General features: G+C 32.7%; 2 pseudogenes; one reads left to right on the top strand and one right to left on the bottom strand.

Annotated features, from left to right (window-relative positions):
• The first annotated feature begins 1,514 nt into the window (after nt 1-1,514).
• LOC120170152 lies at nt 1,515-2,708 on the top strand (annotated as a pseudogene).
• A 6,161-nt stretch (nt 2,709-8,869) lies between these two features.
• The window catches only part of LOC120170075, a 53,670-nt pseudogene continuing 41,114 nt past the window's right edge, over nt 8,870-21,425 (bottom strand).

Genomic DNA, 21,425 nt, shown 5'->3' with positions numbered 1-21,425 from the left:
ATTTTAGATTGGTCCTTAAACTTTTAAATATTTTAATTTCATCCTTAAACTATAACTATCATTTTAAATTAGTCCTCAAACTTTTGAGCATTTCAATTTCATCCTCAAACTATGATATTCATTCTAAATTGGTCCCGAACTTTTTGAATATTCCAATTTCATCTCAAACTACACGTATATACTAATCACATCTCTTGTTAATAAAATTGTTACGCCGAGTTATATTATTATATGTTTGAAAAAAGAAACAAAATTTAGGTTAAACTATGGTTAAAATTACTTACGTATTTGGGTGAATTTGGGGATGAAATTGGATTAATCAAAAGTTTGGGACCAATTAGAAGAGGGTCATAGTTTAGGGATGAAATTATAATATTCAATAGTTTAAGGATAATTTCGAATGAAAGTCATAGTTTGAGAATGAAATTGAAATATTAAAATGTTAAAAGACCAATTTAAAATAAATGTTATAGTTTAGGGACATATAATACAATTAACTATATTTATTGTGCTTGAGTTTTTTGTTTTCAAATTATTAAAGAATGTTTTCTAAAAGTTTTTTTATTCAGTGAAATGTGTTTCCGTATTATTAAAATTTTAAAATAAATCAAGATTTAATCCTAAAATTAATACTTATCATGCTAAGAATCAATTTAATAAAATTGAAAAAGATATACTGAACCCAGAAAATTTTAAAGTATTAAAAATAATATTATTAAGAGAAATAATCAAAAATTCTAAATGAATAAACCTCAACTACATGATAAATGATAGGCCCCTAAACACCTGATTCCTAATCCTCACAAGCCCTCCTTCAAGTCCTATTAATTAAAACTAATTCTTTTCCTCGTATATTAGTATGAGGAGATTATAAGGGTAATATCTATTTAAAATATTTTTTAATCATTGATGATGTACACACTCTGTAAATACAACTGCTCAAACCAAAAATTTCAAGAAAAAATAACACTTTCTTTAACAATTAAAACCGATTGATAGATTCATTCTCATCATTTAGTTATCTTTGTTCAAGTTCTTCCTCATCTCAATCAAAATTTACGTACATAATCAAGATATTTTTCTTCCAAAAAACTATACAAAGTAGCTTTATAAATCTACACATGCATTAATTATTGACTTAGTATGAATTGTCATAAAAAAAATAGTATATAAATCGTTTTAAGACTTCAACCAAATAGAAGACTATACATCATTTAACTTACTCCTAATATTATTAATGTTTTGACGAACGATAAAGCAGCTTGATATCGTTTAAACATGTTTTGAGTTCGAGTCTTTGTACAAACAAAAAAAATTATTGGAAAAATCGTACACCAAAATTAGGTGTGTGACCCAAATCGATTAGAATTAATAAGACGAAACTTTGGAAACTCATAGTGTAAAAATAAAAAAATTGAAACTTTCACGTTAAAGAAATGTGTTGTGAGCCCATCCTATAACTATAAAATGCCGGCCCCCTCCACCCCTCCTTCCCCCATCTACTCTTCTACTTTTCTTCTTCATGGAAACCACTCCTCAATGCAGAAACCAAACTAACAATGATTCCTTTGATGAAAATGGAATCCTTTTACCAGGTCTACCTGATGATCTAGCTCAACGTTGCCTCTTTTCTCTTTCTCCTTCCCTTCTTTTCTCCGTTTGCCATCCATGGCGTCGCTTCCTTTACTCTCCAACTTTCCCTCCCTTCTTCTCCCTCTATGCTCTTGTTTCTCCTCTGCAAAATCCAACTCCGACACACCCTGGACAAGTTGTTCCTCAAAACACAATTGAATTCATCTCCTTTGATCCAATCTCATCATCTTGGACACAACTTCCTAGCCTTCCACAAGACCCTCCTCTTCATCTCCTCCATCGCCACCCTTCTTTTCTATCCCGGAACCTTCCGATACAATACTTGACAGTCTCCAATCAGTTAATCCTCATAGCTGCAACAAGTCACAAGCTTTTACCTGCACTTTCCAGCCCTTTAGTCTTCAAACCGGAGTCCAGCAGCTGGTTTTACGGCCCCCAAATCCCCACCCCGCGGCGGTGGTGCGCTACAGGCTCAGTCCGAGGTGTGGTCTATATGGCAAGCGGCATTGGCTCCCTTTACAAGGGAGATGTGGCGAGGTCATTGGAACAATGGGACCTAAACAAGAAGAGAGAAAATTGGAGATGGGAAAACAAGGCAGAGCTTAAAGATGGAAGGTTTAGCAGAGAAGCAGTGGAAGCAGTTGGGTATAGAGGGAAGCTTTGCATGGTTAATGTCAAAGGCAATGCAGTGAAAGAAGGTGCAGTTTACGATGTGGGATTGGATAAGTGGGAAGAGATGCCTCAAGGCATGGTTGCGGGTTGGAATGGGCCGGCCGCCGCCATGGATGAAGATGTGATTTATGTGGTTGATGAAATCAAAGGTAGATTAAGCAGATACGATGGTGAAAGAGATGGTTGGGTGAAAGTGATTGAGTTGGAACAGCTCAAACGTGCAGAGCAGATAGCAGCGGCGAGAGGGAAAATTTGTGCAGTTTCAGGGAATGGGGAATAGTGGTGGATGTTGGGAATAGGCCGGCCAGGTTTTTGGAGGTGGTGCCACCGCGTGGGTTGGAAGTGGTGGCGGTGCATGTTTTGCCTAGGATATGTAGTAGACAACGCTAGATAGTATTTCCAATCATGTCCCATAAGAAACCTAGTTGCTAGCTCGCTTGTAAACTTTCCCCGTCACCTTAGTTTGTAAACATTACTCAGCAACCATTACGTCTCATCCTAACTATAAAGCACATTATTAAATTATTCTATCAAAAAGGATTCATAGCACCTTAAACAATTACGTCTCATCCTAACTTGCTCATTACTCTATCTAGATCTACGGAGTTAAATCACTTACTCTTTACGTTTCAATCATGAGTCCACACATAATATTTTGTAATAAGAGAGACTCCACATGAATATTGTTGTACCATCTCTGTATATTCTTCGTAAGATTAGTATTTGTATATTAAGATCTTTGAATAACCCTTTCGAAAGTTTCGAGAGAACATCTTCGAAAGAAGGATCTCAAATGTTTATATCTTTTGAGAAATTGTGACCTCTTGACATAAATTCTAGCATGCCAAAATTTATTATCAGTCAACATTATCTATTGAGCATGCCAACTTATGAATAATTATCATGACTAACACCAACACTAAGAATTATTATAAAATTTACCCACCAAAAACTAAGAGAATGATTTGGAATTATTCTCGACAAACACCTCATTTTTCCTCTTAAGGATTTGAAATTATTTTTAACATTATTTCATTAAAAATATTATTTATAGTTCATAATCTTTTAAATTTATTTTAATATTTTTTATTTATCATTTAATATTTTAACAAAATGTAACATGCCAAAGTCACATGAATGCTCATATAACTAAGTTGATATGATATGATATGACTATGCATGTATATGTATATATGGATATTCAAGTTATGGTTTATATCGGATTCATTAAGTGATCTCATTGGTTAAGGAAAGTGTTATTTTTTCTAAAGGTCTTGGGTTCGAACAACTGCGTCTGCATTTTTTCATTGTCAATGATTAAGAAAGATTCTGAACAAAATTACTCTTCAAAAAGAAAAGAAAAAAAGTTAGGTTAGTATCATGACACGTCTATTTGAATAAGCTAAAGATTAAATTTGACGGGGCAAGGCTATCTAAGGACTTGCATGGCTCCACCATTAATCAGGGACGAATCTATTAAATGGACGGGAGGGATTGTGGCCCTCCAATCCGGGAAAAAAAGTATTCCCTTATTTTTTATAAAGTTATACTTTACCCGTCCCGAACTGAAATCCTAATTCTATCCCTGCGTCTAATATCCTAATTCGATAGGAAAAGGGCAAAAGGCCGGCTGATATGGTAATTATGGATGTTTCCATTTTACTTCACAATGGGAACTTCTGCTGCGCGGCGCATAAAAACGGTTAAAAAATAGTATGACTTATTAAATAAGTCACCGGTTAAAATTTAGACCGATTATGTTATATCATTTAACCGAAAATATTATTAAGTACAATAATATATTAGGTAGCGCTTATATAATGTAATAGGTAGCTCTTTTATTATCGGTAAAATTACAAATTTACCTATTACATTATAATTATCAGTTTTGATTTTTTGGGATTGATACAATTTTAAATGTATCGACACTTTATGCGTGCACCTCGTTGTGCTTTCATTTTGGGAAAAAAGTATCGACACATATTTAAAGAGTGTCGATACATAATGTAAACCTATTTGCTAATTAACCAGTATATTTTTACCGGTTACATTGTAAATTTACCTGTTACATAATAATTATCGATTTCGATGTTTTTTGGATCGATACTTTTCATAAATGCATCGACACTTATGCTTGCACCAGTTTGAGTTCTTCAATCAACAGTTTAATGACACAAAATCCTAACAAAAAAAATAAAACTAAAACTGACTTAACTTTATCCTATGGAGATAATAAGAGTATATCATAAGTTTGCGTCGAGAGATGTCTGTTTTTGGGTTTTTGTTCTTTGAGAAACTGATAACATGGTGGGTTGTCCAATGTTGTCCTTTTGTTATTGCGAAGTTTTTGTTCTTTTCTTACTGGGTTTTGCTTAAAATATCCAAATTTTTGTATTAAAAAATGAAAATTATGAAATGAAAATGACCACACAAGTACACTTTTTTACTACCGATTTTGTCATTTCGAGACCGATTTTGTCATATTTTTACATGTTATATTGTTATGGATCGATACATTTTTATAAAATATCGACACTTTATTGGTGCTATAACTTCTTTTCTTTTAAATTCCAAAAGTGTCGATACTTATAATAAAGTATCGACACTTTCAACATATCTGGTAGCTCTTTACCGGTTTGTCATTTCGAGACCGATTTTGTCATATTTTTACCTGTTATATTGTTATGGATCAATACATTTTTATAAAGTATTGACACTTTATTAGCGTTATAACTTCTTCTCTTTTAAATTCCAAAAGTGTCGATACTTATAATAAAGTATCGATACTTTCAATATATCCGGTAGCGCTTTACCTGTTTTGTCATTTATAGACCGGTTTTGTCATTTTTTTACCTGTTATATTGTTATGGATCGATACATTTTTATAAAGTATCGACACTTTCAATATATCTGGTAGCGCTTTACCTGTTTTGTCATTTATAGACCGGTTTTGTCATTTTTTTACCTGTTATATTGTTATGGATCGATACATTTTTATAAAGTATCGACACTTTCAATATATCCGGTAGCGCTTTACCTGTTTTGTCATTTATAGACCGGTTTTGTCATTTTTTTACCTGTTATATTGTTATGGATTGATATAGTTTTATAAAGTATCAACACTTTCAATATATCCGGTAGCGTTTTACTTGTTTTGTCATTTATAGACCGGTTTTATCATTTTTTTACCTGTTATATTGTTATGGATCAATATATTTTTATAAAGTATCGACACAAACCGACAAGCTAAATTTGCCGGTTGCCAAAATTTTTAATATTTCTTCATGATTTCCACCTATTACATTATTATTACTCGATATTTTCGGTAGCGCTAAACCAAATTTGTCAAATATATTATAATGTATCCGGTAACGCCATATATTAACCGTATATTAACCCGCCTTTCCTGAGACAATCCCACAACAATGTTCCAAGGGGAAAAAATGTTCATCCTTAGGGGGTGTTTGGTTCAAGGATTGTGGGATTCTCATGGGATGGGAATCCCACATTTCCATGTTTGGTTGGCCGGGAATCTCATTCCCGTTAATTTTTTATTACCAATAGTAGATGTTTTGGGGTATATTACCAGGAATGTCATTACCTCCCTTCTCTTAGGTATTGTAACATTATCGGCGTTTTGGACTAAAATGCCCTTAAATTTTTATTTTTTTTCAAAAATATTCTTCTTCTGTCATTGAATAATAAAAATTCTACAAAGGTTAAATAACAAATTTATCCTTAAATTATTTTATATTTACAAAAAAGTTGATAATTAAAATTTATATGAAGTTCAGGGGTTAAAATTTTTTTTACCCTTTCATTAAACCTTTTTTATATTTTTAATTTTGTAAAAAAAATTATATACATATTATGAATTTAATTTTTTAAAGAAAACATATAAATATTTTACAATTTGTAATATTATACAAATATATAATAAGGACAATTTGGTCAAATATACATTTCAATAATCTTTTATTCCTTTAACCAAACACGGTAATCTTAAATTCCTACTAAACCAACCAAACACAAAATACAACATTCCCAATAATCCTATTTCCTGGTAATCTTTTATTCCCAACTCTAGCTTGTTTAATTAAATATACTTTTATTCAACTTTTAACCAACTCATTTATGTTATTTTATATGTTGTGATTCAAAAAGTTTTCAACTTTTTTAATAGTTTATTTTAAATTCTGGTCTTTTTATCAGCAATTTGATATTGGAAATATAAAAGGAATATATTTTTACCTGACATTTTGTTCTTTCCACTTGTTTGATTCTCCTAATTCTACCACACTCACTTCATATCAATTTTGATAGGAAATTTGATTCTGAAGTAGCAATGTATGGAAATACTATAAAAGTATACCGGACAACTAAAAATTATAAATTTTACTATTAATAACATTTTTATTTTTATAAATAATTTAATTTTTTATTATGTATAATATAGGGAAGTCTAAAAAAATAACCTAATTTAAGGCTAAAATCAGTGAAAATGAGCGCAACCGAAAATGTAGTAAAAAACATAAAATGTTAGGTTGGACGCAACCTAAAATTTTTCATTCTTAATAACATTTTCGGTTGAACATAAAATGTTATATTCTGATAACATTTATGAAGAATGTATCATTTTAAGTTGCATCTAACCTAAATATTATATTTTTATAACATTTTTTGTCGCGCTTATTTCTATCCTTTTTTAGTCTTAAATTATTAGGTTGTACAACAGAACTACCCGTATAATATTTAGGGTAAACTACAATCAAACTTTATGTATTGTATTGTTTATACCACTAAACTTTCAATTTTATCAATTATAGCACTGAACTTTGATTTTCGTTTCAATTATACCATTGTACCGTTAAATCGTTAACGACACAATAACGTGACTAACGGTTGTCGACGCAGACACCTAACCAAAGCGACATCGTTTTGATTTGGCTCTTAAGATTTAACGGTCCAATGGAATAATTGAAATGAAAATCAAAGTTAGTGCTATAATTGGTAAAATTGAAAGTTTAGTGGTATAAACGATATAACATCTAAAGTTAGTAGTATATGATGTAATTTACCCTAATATTATTTATTAAAAAATACGTGTTGGAGATAATCATAAACATGGGGTTCACATGGAAAGCTAAGAAATAGAAGATTCAAAGACAAAAAGGCATCCAACCCTAACTTTCATCAGCCAATAAATGCCCAACAACTCCCCCTACCTTTTCTTATTTATTATTCTCTTCAATTGCAAAAAAGGAAAACTGTTTGATCTCATCTTTTTCTTTGCCTTCTCCTCTTACTATTAATTCCTATGTCAAATTTTAGACGATATTTTTCATCTAATCTTAATTGATTTTGCACGACGCAAGCGAATTTGATGGTATTTCTTGAAGTCTCGAGATTGAGTATCAAGAATGTTAGGGATATGAGTAGGGTTTCAAATAGCGGCCGAATAGCGGTGTCGCGGCCGTTATATCGCGGTTGCGACGGTGTCCGAAACCGCTATCGCAGAAAATAACGGTGTGAAGCGGGATCACACCAATAGCGGCGGATCGCGGCCACAATTTAGCGGATCACGGTCAATCGCGGCAATAGCGGACTGCTATTCCGTTATTTTTCTGTTATTTTAATTTTTTTTTAAAAAATGGATTTTTTTATTAAAAAAAGTAGCTCTTTCAAAAAAATTCACGATCGTGATATCCGCAAATAATTGAGAATTATCTTTAAAACCCTGGATATGAGCATTTAACATCAAATAATTGAGAATTATCTTTAAATAAATATTATCTTATATTTACCCTAAATTAATAAAAAAATTGATTTTTTTATAAACAGTATTTAATAAATTACATGTCTACAATTTTTATTTGAAAAGCTAATGTATTTCTTTTAAAAATCACATCACAGATTTTAATAACTCCAATATTGATTTCTATTTATTTTGGGATTATCATGGGTCTTGTAATGATTTCTAATGTGAGATTTTGTTTATGGAGTAATGGAGGTGAATCAAAAGTAAAAGTTGACACAAATAAATGTCAATTTTCTACCATCATTCATTTTTCCTGTTTAATCGTCGATATTTAATCTATTGATCGTTTATTTCATATTAAAATTTAATCGTCGATATTTAATCTATTGATCGTTTATTTCATATTAAAATTTATATAAATTTATTATGAAGGGATTTTCTTGACTCAATTTATTACATTCGTAAACGTCATAATTTTCTTATCACCGTTCAGTTTGAAATTCTACTCTTGGTGCTAAGGGGTATTCACATTTTTTCAATTATAAAAGAGTTCTTGTTAATTACATTTCAACATTTTTCTCTTAGCATTTCATTTATTATTTTTGTATTTTTTCGTATTCATTTTATAGTATATATTTAAAATTCATGATTTTTCCTACTCAATAATATTATCTTTAAAATTTATCCTTAACGTTAAGGTTTAAATGTAAACTTTTCTTTAAAAGTGTAAGATAATTGTAAAAGATGTCTCTAAATTATGACTGAATTTTTAAAATATTCTAAATTAGTCCCAAATAATGATCTCATTCTAAATTAATCCTTAAATTGTAAAATACTTTATATCAATCACTTTCCTCGGTTGCATTTCTTTCGTGCAACCATGATAGTTGTATTTCTCTCCTTATCTGATTCAAATATTAATACATAGGAGAGCCCTTTCCTCGGTAGCCAAAACAATGACTTGGCCGGAGCATTTGCCTGGCCTCTAGCTCCACATAGCTTCATTAGGAAAAGCCGAAAGAATGTTAGAACGGTAAAAAAGTGTTTAAAGAATAATAAATACTTGTAAGAGAATAGTAAAATAATCACCAGCATTTATGTGGAATAGTTTTCTCTGCACTTTGTGATCCATCCTCTACAGAGCTTGATCCTCATATTTCCAATATTGAATGTGCGAGTCGAGCGTGATGAATGATCTTGTCCATTGATCTGGGAAATGACTACCTATAAAAGACATGGGATGAAGAAACGTCGATTAGAATTGAATGAGACAAATATTCCTACCATGTCAACTGGTTCTAGAATAAAATTTATGATGAACCAAACTACTCAATGAGACATTCTGGAAAAATGACATTCAATGGATTGCTATTTTGTTCACTTTCTTTGTATTATATCAATACATTCATACACTAGCAAAGCATCACATACAGATGATGATCATGATATCACCAAGGAAAAATCGAAAGGAATCAAACGCACATTAAATTCACTGCTAGATTTCCGCAAAAGTGTCTCTACGTAGCTTCCCAAACCTGCAGCTGTAAAAGTAACTTTATCAGCCTTTCTTGCCTTCTTTTTCATTCATCAATACACTAACGCATTTTGGCTTAAACTAACCAGAATCAATAGGATTGGCAGTTGTCACTGAGACTTTTTGGCCATCTGAGATAATCTCGGCCTGCAAAATTCGACCAACATCAAGTGGTTCCGGGGCATACATTGTTTTGTGTGCACCTGATGACGCATAAAATTGGATTAGTTATTAGAGTAGGATGCAATGTAAATGATAAAGGTTAACAAGCAACCATGTGTTTTATAGTCAGTATGATACTGAAAATCCGATCAGAAAACAACCTCTCAGAATGCATGAGGGAAATACCATAGAGATCATATAGGACATTTTGCATCAAGCAGAAGAAAGAACATTTAGAGAAAACGTTTAAGAATGGAAAACATTGACAATTTGGCATGAAAATGAAGAGGGCATCGTGTTTATATGAATGCATGATGTGGCGTAGTGGAACATTAAACATGAACCTGTTTCGAATTTATGAAGCTAATAATAGAGATAGCTTTCTCTACATCTTCCTTGTTTCTCCCAGCCATACAACCTCTCAGAGACTTTAAGGCGCCTCTAAGTTTCTTCAAAATAGCATGCCCCTCCAAAGAAGCAACTTCTCTAAGGTTGGCCTAGATTACAAGAAAACAAGTGTTATTCACTATATCATCCATTGTCGATGAGACGGAATGACGGGTACCGATATTGTCGTCCGCAAAATGCATGGAAGAAGAGGGAGTTAAAACAAAGAAATTACAGATGGAGCTAAAGTTTTGTTGAAACAACATATGATCTCTTTTCCTTTCAGATATTGTAAAATTCCAGATCAAGTAGGATGGAAAAAAGAGGATAATTGAGATGATATTGGGGCAACTGAAATGAAGATGGTTCCAACCTCATCAGCCAATTTCACAACAGTAGCAAGGTTCTTGTCGAATTTACTAGCAAGGTCACGAACTGAGAGTCGCTTGTGCTGCTCGGATAATTGTGTTGTTTCCCTTTTATTAGAATATTGTTGAAAAGCAGAAAATGACTCTGATTACTAAGAACAAGCTCATTTTTATACACAATGCATGAAGCAGTTAACGATAACAACCCTAACAACTGAGTAACAACCTCCTAACAACCTGCCAGCATGGCACAACATCCAGTCACACAGCCAGCGTGGCACATTTACAGTAACATCATTGCTAACTACACTCAGCATTGCTAACTACACTGCTAATATTCTCTCTACTTCTTCTTGTCTCCTTGATTAAAAAGAATAAACACAAATTTTGGAATGAAACTCCTCAAATGCAGCTCGAGAAAGAGGCTAAGTAAATCCATCAGCTATTTGATGCATAGCAAGAACATAACTAACCCATAGTTGACCATCAGCTACCTTCTCACGAACAAAATGGACATCAAGATCAACATGTTTGGATTGAGCATGATAGACAGGATTGGTACTCATGGCCACATCACTGGTGTTGTCACACCAGACAACCGGCTCACGACACTGCTGAATGTCAAGATCAGTCAGAAGTATATTTACCCAAGTTATATCAGTGGTTGCTTCTGCTACACTTTTGTATTCGTCCTTCATTGTGGACCAGGAGACGATATGTTGTTTTTTAGCACAATGTAATGAGACATTTGACAAGAATTACACCATATCTAGTGATGGAGTGCCTATCATCAATGCTAGCACCCCAATATGCATCAGCAAATGCAACAATGTTCAATCCCGTAACAACAGGTGAAAATAGGAGTCCAAAGTTAAGAGTGGAGGATAAGTAGCGAAATATTCTTTTTACTGCAACAAAATGAGCTTCTCACGGTGTATGCATATATTGAGCCACTTGTCCCACACTAAACGAAATGTCAGGCCGTGTATGACAAACATACAGAAGATAGACAACTATACTTCTGTATTCACTAACATTAAGAAGGAGCTCACCCTCTTCATGAGAGAGTTTGGATGATACTACCATTGGAGTGGCACAACCTGCTGCAGTTGACATTCATGTTTTCTCTAAGAGCTCAAGTATATATTTTTCTGACTCAAAACTATTGAACCATTAATAATTTTGACCTCAATTCAAAGGAAAAAGCTCAACTCTCCAAGATCCTTAAGCGTAAAACGGTCATGCAACATTAACACAACCTCTTGTATACTAGTGGAAGACTGTCCCATAATGACTATATCATCCAAATACACAAGGATGTATATATAGTCATTATCAACATGCTTGAGAAATAATAAAGGATATGCTCGAGATACTACAAACCCTATTTACAACAGATTATCCTTAAGCTTAACATACCGATTGCGGGGTGCATAACAAATACCATAAAGAGCTTTTTGAAGTTTACACACAAGAGCCTTGCCATGTTCATCAACCTGCTCAAACCCAGGGGGTTGTTGCATGTAGACATCCTCACTTAAATCTCCATTAAGAAATGCATTGTTTATATCAATATGTCGAGGCTCCCAACCATTAGAGACAGCAATGGCTAGCACTGTGTTAAACGTGAAAAAATGAACAACATGGCTAAATGTGTTCTTGAAATCATACCTGGGAATTTGAGAGAACCCTTTGGCAACCAAGTGTGCTTTGTATCGATGAATCGATCCATCAGGGTTACGCTTAATACGAAATAGCCATTTGCATCCAACAACAGTCCTGCCTTCAGGGAATCGAACCACTATCCAAGTTCCATTTTCTTAACACATTGTATTCATCATGAACAATTGCAGCCTAGTGAGAAGAATGGAGTGTTGCACATATTGTAGCAGGAACGTCATCATCCACAACACTCGAAAAAACTTTAGATTTGAAAATCCCACTTCGACTACGTGTCATCATAGGATGAACACGAGAGGGAGGAACATTGACATCAGGCTCAGAAATAGCAATAGTGTTACCGCCTACACTATCATAATCATCACTAGCCTCTGCACCTATACCATCAGTTTCCACAGGTGCTACATTTTCTGAAGCAGTAGTATCCACATCATCAGAGGTGTGATGAAAGCCACCATCCACCACCTTATTCATATTAGGTGAAACAGAACCATCAACTACCTCATGAAAAATAGTTGAAGTAGTTGTATTTGGGGCACCATGTAAAGACTGAAAACATAAATTCCTGACATCAGTAACAACTCGTAAAGACTAAGGAGTTGAAACTATGTTCACAGCAGAACCCAATAAATCACAACCCTCTGTTCCTGCAAACGGAAAAACATATTCATTAAATACAACATGTCGAGAAATATATACTCTTCCATCAGGCGCCAAGCATGGAAACTCTTAGTGCTGGGGACTAACACCTAGGTATGTACAGGCTTGAGACCTAAAGGACAACTTATGATTTTGAAACTTCCTTAAGTGAGGAAAACATTGACACCCGAAAACCATCATCATTGAATAATCTGGGTTTTTTTCAAAGAGTTTCTCAAACGGTGACAAGCCTTGTAGAACTTTAGTAGGAAGACGATTAATCAAGTAAACTGCAGAGATAACAACATAGGACCAATACTTAATCGGTAGAGACGCCTTAGCTAATAGAACAAGTGCCAATAATATGACGATGTTTTCGCTCTACAACACCGTTCTACTCGGAATTATGAGGACATGTCAGTCTATGCATAATTCCTTCTCGGGCCAACATTGGTGATAAGCTCCGAAACTCACCACCCTAGTTTGTTTGTAATGCCTTGATAGTAAGACCAAACTTATTAGCCAAAAGTTTTTGGAATAGTTGAAATGCTAACACAACTTCATCCTTGCATTTCAAACGATAGACCCAAGTGTGGCGAGTAAATGCATCCACAAATGAATTATAAAAACAAAATTTATTAGAAGCCACATGTGGTGGTCCCCACAAATTGGAGTAAACAAGATCAAAAGAAGAAGAAACCGTTGTATTTGATTCAGTAAAGTGCAGTTTGTGATTCTTGCCCAAATGACATACAATACATTTTTTATTTACATTGGAATGAACTTTAATGCCTAGTTCACTAGCTAATTTTGCTAAAGTATCAACAGCTGGGTGATCAAGACACCTGTTCCAGAGTTCATCTAATGAAGTAGATACTAAGCTTGCATTGGCTCTTGTAACATTGACTTCTAAGGAGCTATTGTTCATAGCAAATGAATATAAACTTTAACACCCCAACCCGTATCCGACCCGGATACAAGTCTGAGATGTCACATTGACATTTCAAAACCTTTATTCTTGCAAAATAACAAAATATTTGAACTCAATTTAAGAAAATACGATCATATATTGTTCAATTGTGTTTGTTATAAAAGTTCGAGGCAAAAATGTATTTATGAACAGTAAAATACGGTATAAACAGTACCATATGAACAATACCGTGAACAGTGATGAACAATGCCATGAACAGTGAAACTTTTCGAATATGAATTATGCATCGATGCACAGCTACAATATTGCTACAGTAACTTCGACAGAATACGTATAAATTCATAAAAATCTAAGTTTTCATTCGTATAATATTCCATTTACATATACCCGTTTAAAACATTACAAAACTCAATCATATGATTTTACAAAACCGATTAGAACATATCGGATTTAAACCTTTATTTACATGCCAACCAATATCCTTATTACAAAATATATATACTATACATTTCTTTTCTGATCTGATCTTTAGAAAGGAGAAACTGACCTGTCTTGCATAACTCTTATCAATATTTCTCTTCTCGGAACCTACGCGTGAAACAATCACACGCTAAGGCATTGACTTAGTGAGGCATGAAAACATATGATATTACTCTACTCATATCAATGCATAAACGATTAATAATATCATATCATATAAAAGCATATACCATTAATAGTACTTATCAGTACTAATATTGCTATCACTAATTCTTTTATATCTTGTAAGCATATACTGAACATTTCTATACTAACCATCGGGAATCCATGTCATTTCACAACAGAGCACATATAGTATCATATCCAATTATTTATTATCTTTAAAGACCATGTATTAGCCCATGTATAATTTTTAGAACTTAAAGAATGTGAGTACATTGAGGTTGTGCACCACTATGTTGTCACCACAGCTTGTATAAATGTCCCGAAGGACCAGTTCATAGATCCTGAAGAATCTAGGTAATCAGTCCATATGTTTCGAAGAACATAGGTAAACAGTCCAGATGTCCCGAAGAACATAGGTAAACAGTCTATATGTTCCGAAGAACATAGGTAAACAGTCCATATGTCCCGAAGAACATAGGTAAACCCTCGAACCTTGGCATGCCAACTATACCCCTAGCTCTCATATCACATAACATGGGTATTATCATTTATAACAGTTCACATTACTTATTCATATCCTTTCTCTTATCTTTTACTTTCAGTCACGTATCACATGTACGTGTAATCATTGATCTTATAATCACATGTTCCTTCTCTTCTGTAACATACCACATGTATGTGTAAACATATATCTCATATCATATAATACGTATCACAAGTGCATGTATTCACATAGATCATTTCATATGGCTTTTATCATTTCTCATTTGTTCATGTAACCTTGCATGTTATATCAAGTAACATATATCATATGTTGCATTTTCACGTAAGCATGTAAATCATGTAACATATAATAACATACATCCCATAACATTTTAGAAGTTACTTCTTACCATAGTAACTCCATCATTGGCTCATCGCAAGCCAATGTTTGATCAATCACATAAGTACAATTTAAATTGCACTCACCTTAGTCTTGCTTTGATTCGATCCTAACTCGTTGATTGTTCCGGAACAAGATTACGCTCTAAATCTACATAGTAATACATTGATACTTATCAGTATGTGAATTGATATATTCTAAACTATCACTCCATAGGCTAAAAGAAAACCATTTTCATCTTTTAATGAAGGTATGCATCAATGCACTCTACAATGTATCGATGCATTTCCTAACGATGCATCGATGCACTACCTGTGCATCGGTGCACAAATTACATTTGATGTTTTATTCTTAAGGGGCTGCATCGATGCACGCCTTATGCATCGATGCACTAATTGCATTCGATATTTCTTCTTTAAAGAATGCATCGATGCACTTTGAATGTGCATCGATACACCTTGCCCAGAAAAACATTGTTCATGCACGAAAATTCACTATTCCAACTTCAATTCTTCATGTTTCATCCCCTTTCATATTCTTAATTCAAATATGCATGCTTAAACTCATTTATATCAATTTATCTCATCTTTAATCTCAAAATTCCATCTTTCATATGGAAATCAATAATCATACCAAATTTTCAAGATGTTCTAAATCCAATTCTATCACTTCATATCTCTTAATTAAGTTGATGACAAGTCAAATTTAGTTTCAAATTCAACTTATCAACTCTTTTCTGGAAATTCACTTAAAAACACATTCTCTTTAATTCTTAATAACTTCTTTATCTTTTGATCTTAAGATAACTTAAGCTTTCCTTAAGCTTAGTTATAATCTAATGATTAAAACTCAAACTTTAAATCAACAAATAATCAACTAATGAGAAAACTTACCTTTGCAAGCTTGGCTCCCTCTTTCTCTCGTATAATGAAGAAGAAGATGAAGATGAAGAGAAAATATCTCCTCATCCTTATTCCCTTATACATATATATCATTTTCAAGTCAAATGACCATTTTGCCCTTTCATTCTTTTAATAATTACTAACAACTTTCAGGAAATATCTCCACATAAATCATTGAACTATTCAACTTTTATCCTTAAATTCTAAAATTTTACAATTTAGTCACTAACCCATAGTTTGGGATGTTACAAATCTCCCCTCCTTTTAAGAAAATTCGTCCTCGAATTTTCATTGCACATTTTGATAAGAACATATCTTTTAATATTCTTACGTTGCTTTCACAACCTTATCCCTTCGCAATTTATAATCAATGATTTGCCTTCAATTTCCAAAGAATCCAAATCCAGTTCTGTCTTTTCTTTCCTTCAATTCTGCATTTTCCCTTTGACATTTCTAAAATTCCATATAATGTCACTCATCACGTAGACATTAACATCCATCTCATCACTCTATATCATAAATCCATCTATTTCTTAATAACTCTCTAATTACCTTATAACCATACCAAACTTTTATTCCGTCATCATTTGACCAAAACACGACTTTAAATCTTCTTCAATTGTGATTAAACATATACTTTATGGAGTCAAACAATCTTTTCACATCACCTTGCACACTGTTCGTATTTCTATATCGAACTTATCATTTACACTTCCATATAACCTTTATCACATCTGATCCTTTATACTTCATCCTTTCATTTCTTTATTCTATTATTTCTTCAAAATCAAAATCTCCTTATACATAGGTCACATCTTTTAATTCATATTCACAAACTCTTTTCCTATCACTTATATTCATCTCTAATTACTGATCTTTATCCCATCTTTATAACTTTAATAATAAGCTTTACTTATACATAACCTTATTCTTCACCATCTCTTGCACTTGTATTTTTTTCCTCAAAACTCCCTTTAAAACTTGTAAATATTATTCTCTTTGCCTTTAACATATCTATATAATCCAAATACACAACCAAATTCAAATTCATCATACTTGATGAACTTAATCGTATATCTTTTCCAAATCTTACAACTCTATCACCTTTACTTTTACAATTAATAAACATCAACTGATCAATACAGGGCACAAGCCCTAATTATCCAATCATATATCTTCCGACCTTTCATCATTTCTTAATCTTTGTTTGTAATTTAATACACATGATCTTTTCATATTACTTTATACTTCTCTTTCAATCCTTACTTTCCCTCAAACATAAGAATCGTTATTTCCTTCAATATATCACATTCATATGATCACCACATTTTTCATCATGTAATCTTGTTAGCCAACACTAACTCTTTCTTCTATAGTACATACCCTTATCATATCCACACTCTTGCTTATACACAGTACTACCCCTTTGTTTCAAATCCATAACTCTGATTTCATTCATCTTATAAACGTATCACTGATGCACTTATTCTTGAACTCTTCTACAATTCTAACCACATCATTTGTTCTTTTAAAGTTCTTATGGTGACATTTGTCTACCATACTCTACCTTTCCTACGTAGTAACGAAACTTATCAATTTAACTTCTTCACTTTGAAGAAATAAAAACCTTTTTAACATCATCTTTATATCTTTTAACTAAAGGTCTGTAACAACAAAACCTTCCTCAATTTCACCATTTAATTCGGGTGCTCTTAACTCTTTAACTATTTCGATATATCCATTCTATGAATTAAAGAATTATAAAATTGAAAACATATCAAAATATCATTCCATATCATAAAATATTCTCTAATCTTAAATAGGCACTCCCTGAGGTGTTCGCTCTTCTCCCTGCCTGGCCAAGGCAGGTGAATGCTATTACCTTCAGGTCTATCACCTTGTGCTTCACTTTGGAAGCTCTCATATATTTATATGCTCATATCATTTCTTCTATCACATATTACGTGTGCATATGATCATCCAATTCATATCATATAACATATGTCATTTGCATATATTCACATATCATCTATCATATCATATAAACATATATATCTCATAAATCATTCTCAGGTATTCACTTATCTTATATAACATAACAATTTAACTATATTAACAAGACAACACACTCCTTACCCTATCAGATCAGAAAATTTTCCACTTTGTGTTGGCATGTATACTTTTTAAAACACTTTTGACTTCGTTTTTAGCCTAGAATCAGCTAAACCGTAGCTCTGATACCATTAAATGTAACACCCCAACCCGTATCCGACCCGGATACGAGTCTGAGATGTCACATTGACATTTCAAAACCTTTATTCTTGCAAAATAACAAAATATTTGAACTCAATTTAAGAAAATGCGATCATATATTGTTCGATTGTGTTTGTTATAAAATTTTGAGGCAAAAACGTATTTATGAACAGTAAAATATAGTATAAACAATACCATATGAATAGTACCATGAACAGTGATGAACAATACCATGAACAATACCATGAACAGTGAAAAAATTCAAATATGAATTATATATCGATGCACTGCTACAGTATTGCTATAGTACTGCTATAGTAACTTTGACAAAATACGTATAAATTCATAAAAATCTAAGTTTTCATTCGTATAATATTCCATTTACATATACACATTTAAAACATTACAAAACTCAATCATATGATTTTACAAAACCGATTAGAACATATCGGATTTAAACCTTTATTTACATGCCAACCAATATCCTTATTACAAAATATATACTATACATTTCTTTTCTGATCTGATCTTTGAAAAGGAGAAACTGACTTGTCTTGCATAACTCTTATCAATCTTTCTCTTCTCGGAACCTACGCGTGAAACAATCACACGCTAAGTCGTTAACTTAGTGAGGCATGAAAACATATGATATTACTCTACTCATATCGATGCATAAACGATTAATACTATCGTATCATATAAAAGCATATACCATTAATAGTACTTATCAGTACTAATATTGCTATCACTAATTCTTTTATATCATGTAAGCATATACTGAACATTTCTATACTCACTATCGGGCATCTATGTCATTTCAAAACAGAGCACATATAGTATCATATCCAGTTATTTATTATCTTTAAAGACCATGTATTAGCCCATGTATACTTTTGAGAACTTAAGGTATGTGAGTACATTAAGGTTGTGCACCACTATGCTGTCACCACAGCTCGTATAAATATCCCGAATGACCAGTCCATAGATCCTGAAGAATCTAGGTAATCAGTCCATATGTTCTGAAGAACATAGGTAAATAGTCCATATGTCCCGAAGAACATAGGTAAATAGTCCATATGTTCCGAAGAACATAGGTAAAAAGTCCATATGTCCCGAAGAACATAAGTAAACCCTGACCCCTGGCATGCCAATTATACCCCTAGCTCTCATATCACATAACATGGGCATTATCATTTATAATAGTTCACATTATTTATTCATATCATTTCTCTTATAAACACATATCTTTTACTTTCAGTCACGTATCACATGTACGTGTAATCATTGATCTTATAATCACATGTTCCTTCTCTTCTGTAACATACCACATTTATGTGTAAACATATATCTCATATCATATAATACGTATCACAAGTGCATGTATTCACATAGATCATTTCATATGGCTTTTGTCATTTCTCATTTGTTCATGTAACCTTGCATGTCATATCAAGTAATATATATCATATGTTGCATTTTCACGTAAGCATGTAAATCATGTAACGTATAATAACATACATCCCATAACATTTTAGAAGTTACTTCTTACCATAGTAACTCCATCATTGGCTCATCGCAAGCCAATGTTTGATCAATCACATAAGTACAATTTAAATTGCACTCACCTTAGCCTTGCTTTGATTCGATCCTAACTCTTTGATTGTTCCGGAACAAGATTACGCTCTAAATCTACATAGTAATACATTGATACTTATCAGTATGTGAATTGATATATTCTAAACTATGACTCCATAGGCTAAAAGAAAGCAATTTTCATCGTTTAATGAAGGTATACATCGATGCACTCTACAATATATCGATGCATTTCCTAACGGTGCACCGATGCACTACCTGTGCATCGGTGCACAAATTACATTCGATGTTTTATTCTTAAGGGGGTGCATCGATGCACTAATTGCATTCGATGTTTCTTCTTTAAAGAATGCATCGATGCACTTTGAATATGCATCGATAAACCTTGCCCAGAAAAACACTGTTTATGCACGAAAATTCACTATTCTAACTTCAATTCTTCATGTGTCATACCCTTTCATATTCTTAATTCAAATATACTTGCTTAAACTCATTTATATCCATTTATCTCATCTTTAATCTCAAAATTCCATCTTTCATATGGAAATCAATAATCATACCAAATTTTCAAGATGTTCTAAATCCAATTCTATTACTTCATATCTCTTAATTAAGTTGATAAAAAGTCAAATTTAGTATCAAATTCAACTTATCAACTCTTTTCTGGAAATTCACTTAAAACCCCATTCTCTTTAATTCTTCATAACTTCTTTATCTTTTGATCTTAAGATAACTTAAGCTTTTCTTAAGCTTAGTTATCATTTAATAATCAAAACCCAAACTTTAAATCAACAAATAATCAACTAATGAGAAAACTTACCTTTGCAAGATTGGCTCTCTCTTTCTCTCGTATAATGAAGAAGAAGATGAAGATGAAGAGAAAATATATCCTCATCCTTATCCCCTTATACATATATATCATTTTCAAGTCAAATGACCATTTTGCCCTTTCATTCTTTTAATAATTACTAACAACTTTCAGGAAATATCTCCACATAAATCATTGAACTATTCAATTATTCAACTTTTATCCTCAAATTCTAAAATTTTATAATTTAGTCACTAACCCATAGTTTGGGGTGTTACATAAACCTTCATGCTCTCCACCTTGAAGCAGCACATATCCAGTAGCCTCATCAAGAACACAACATCGATTGGCATGGAATTTAAGGAAAATATCGTTATCCCTAGCAAGCTTAAAAACTGAAAGCAAGTTCTCCGTTATTTATGGCACATGCAACAAATTGTTCAGTAAAAGCACACGCGAAGAAGTATTAACATGAGAATGACCAACCAAAGCAACATCAAAGAAATTCAGATGAATTCAATACCTTATTAGCATATGAAGTAACATGATATGTGGCTCTTTTGTCAACCATCCAACGCTCAGATGGCATAGAAGTAGCATGAGCATGCGGTTAGCCA

The sequence above is a fragment of the Hibiscus syriacus genome, unplaced genomic scaffold (assembly GCF_006381635.1).
Source record: "Hibiscus syriacus cultivar Baekdansim isolate YM2019G1 unplaced genomic scaffold, ASM638163v2 tig00111772_pilon, whole genome shotgun sequence".
NCBI lineage: Eukaryota > Viridiplantae > Streptophyta > Magnoliopsida > Malvales > Malvaceae > Hibiscus > Hibiscus syriacus.
Note: the sequence above shows the minus strand (reverse complement) of the source record. Positions and strands in the feature narration are given on the sequence as shown.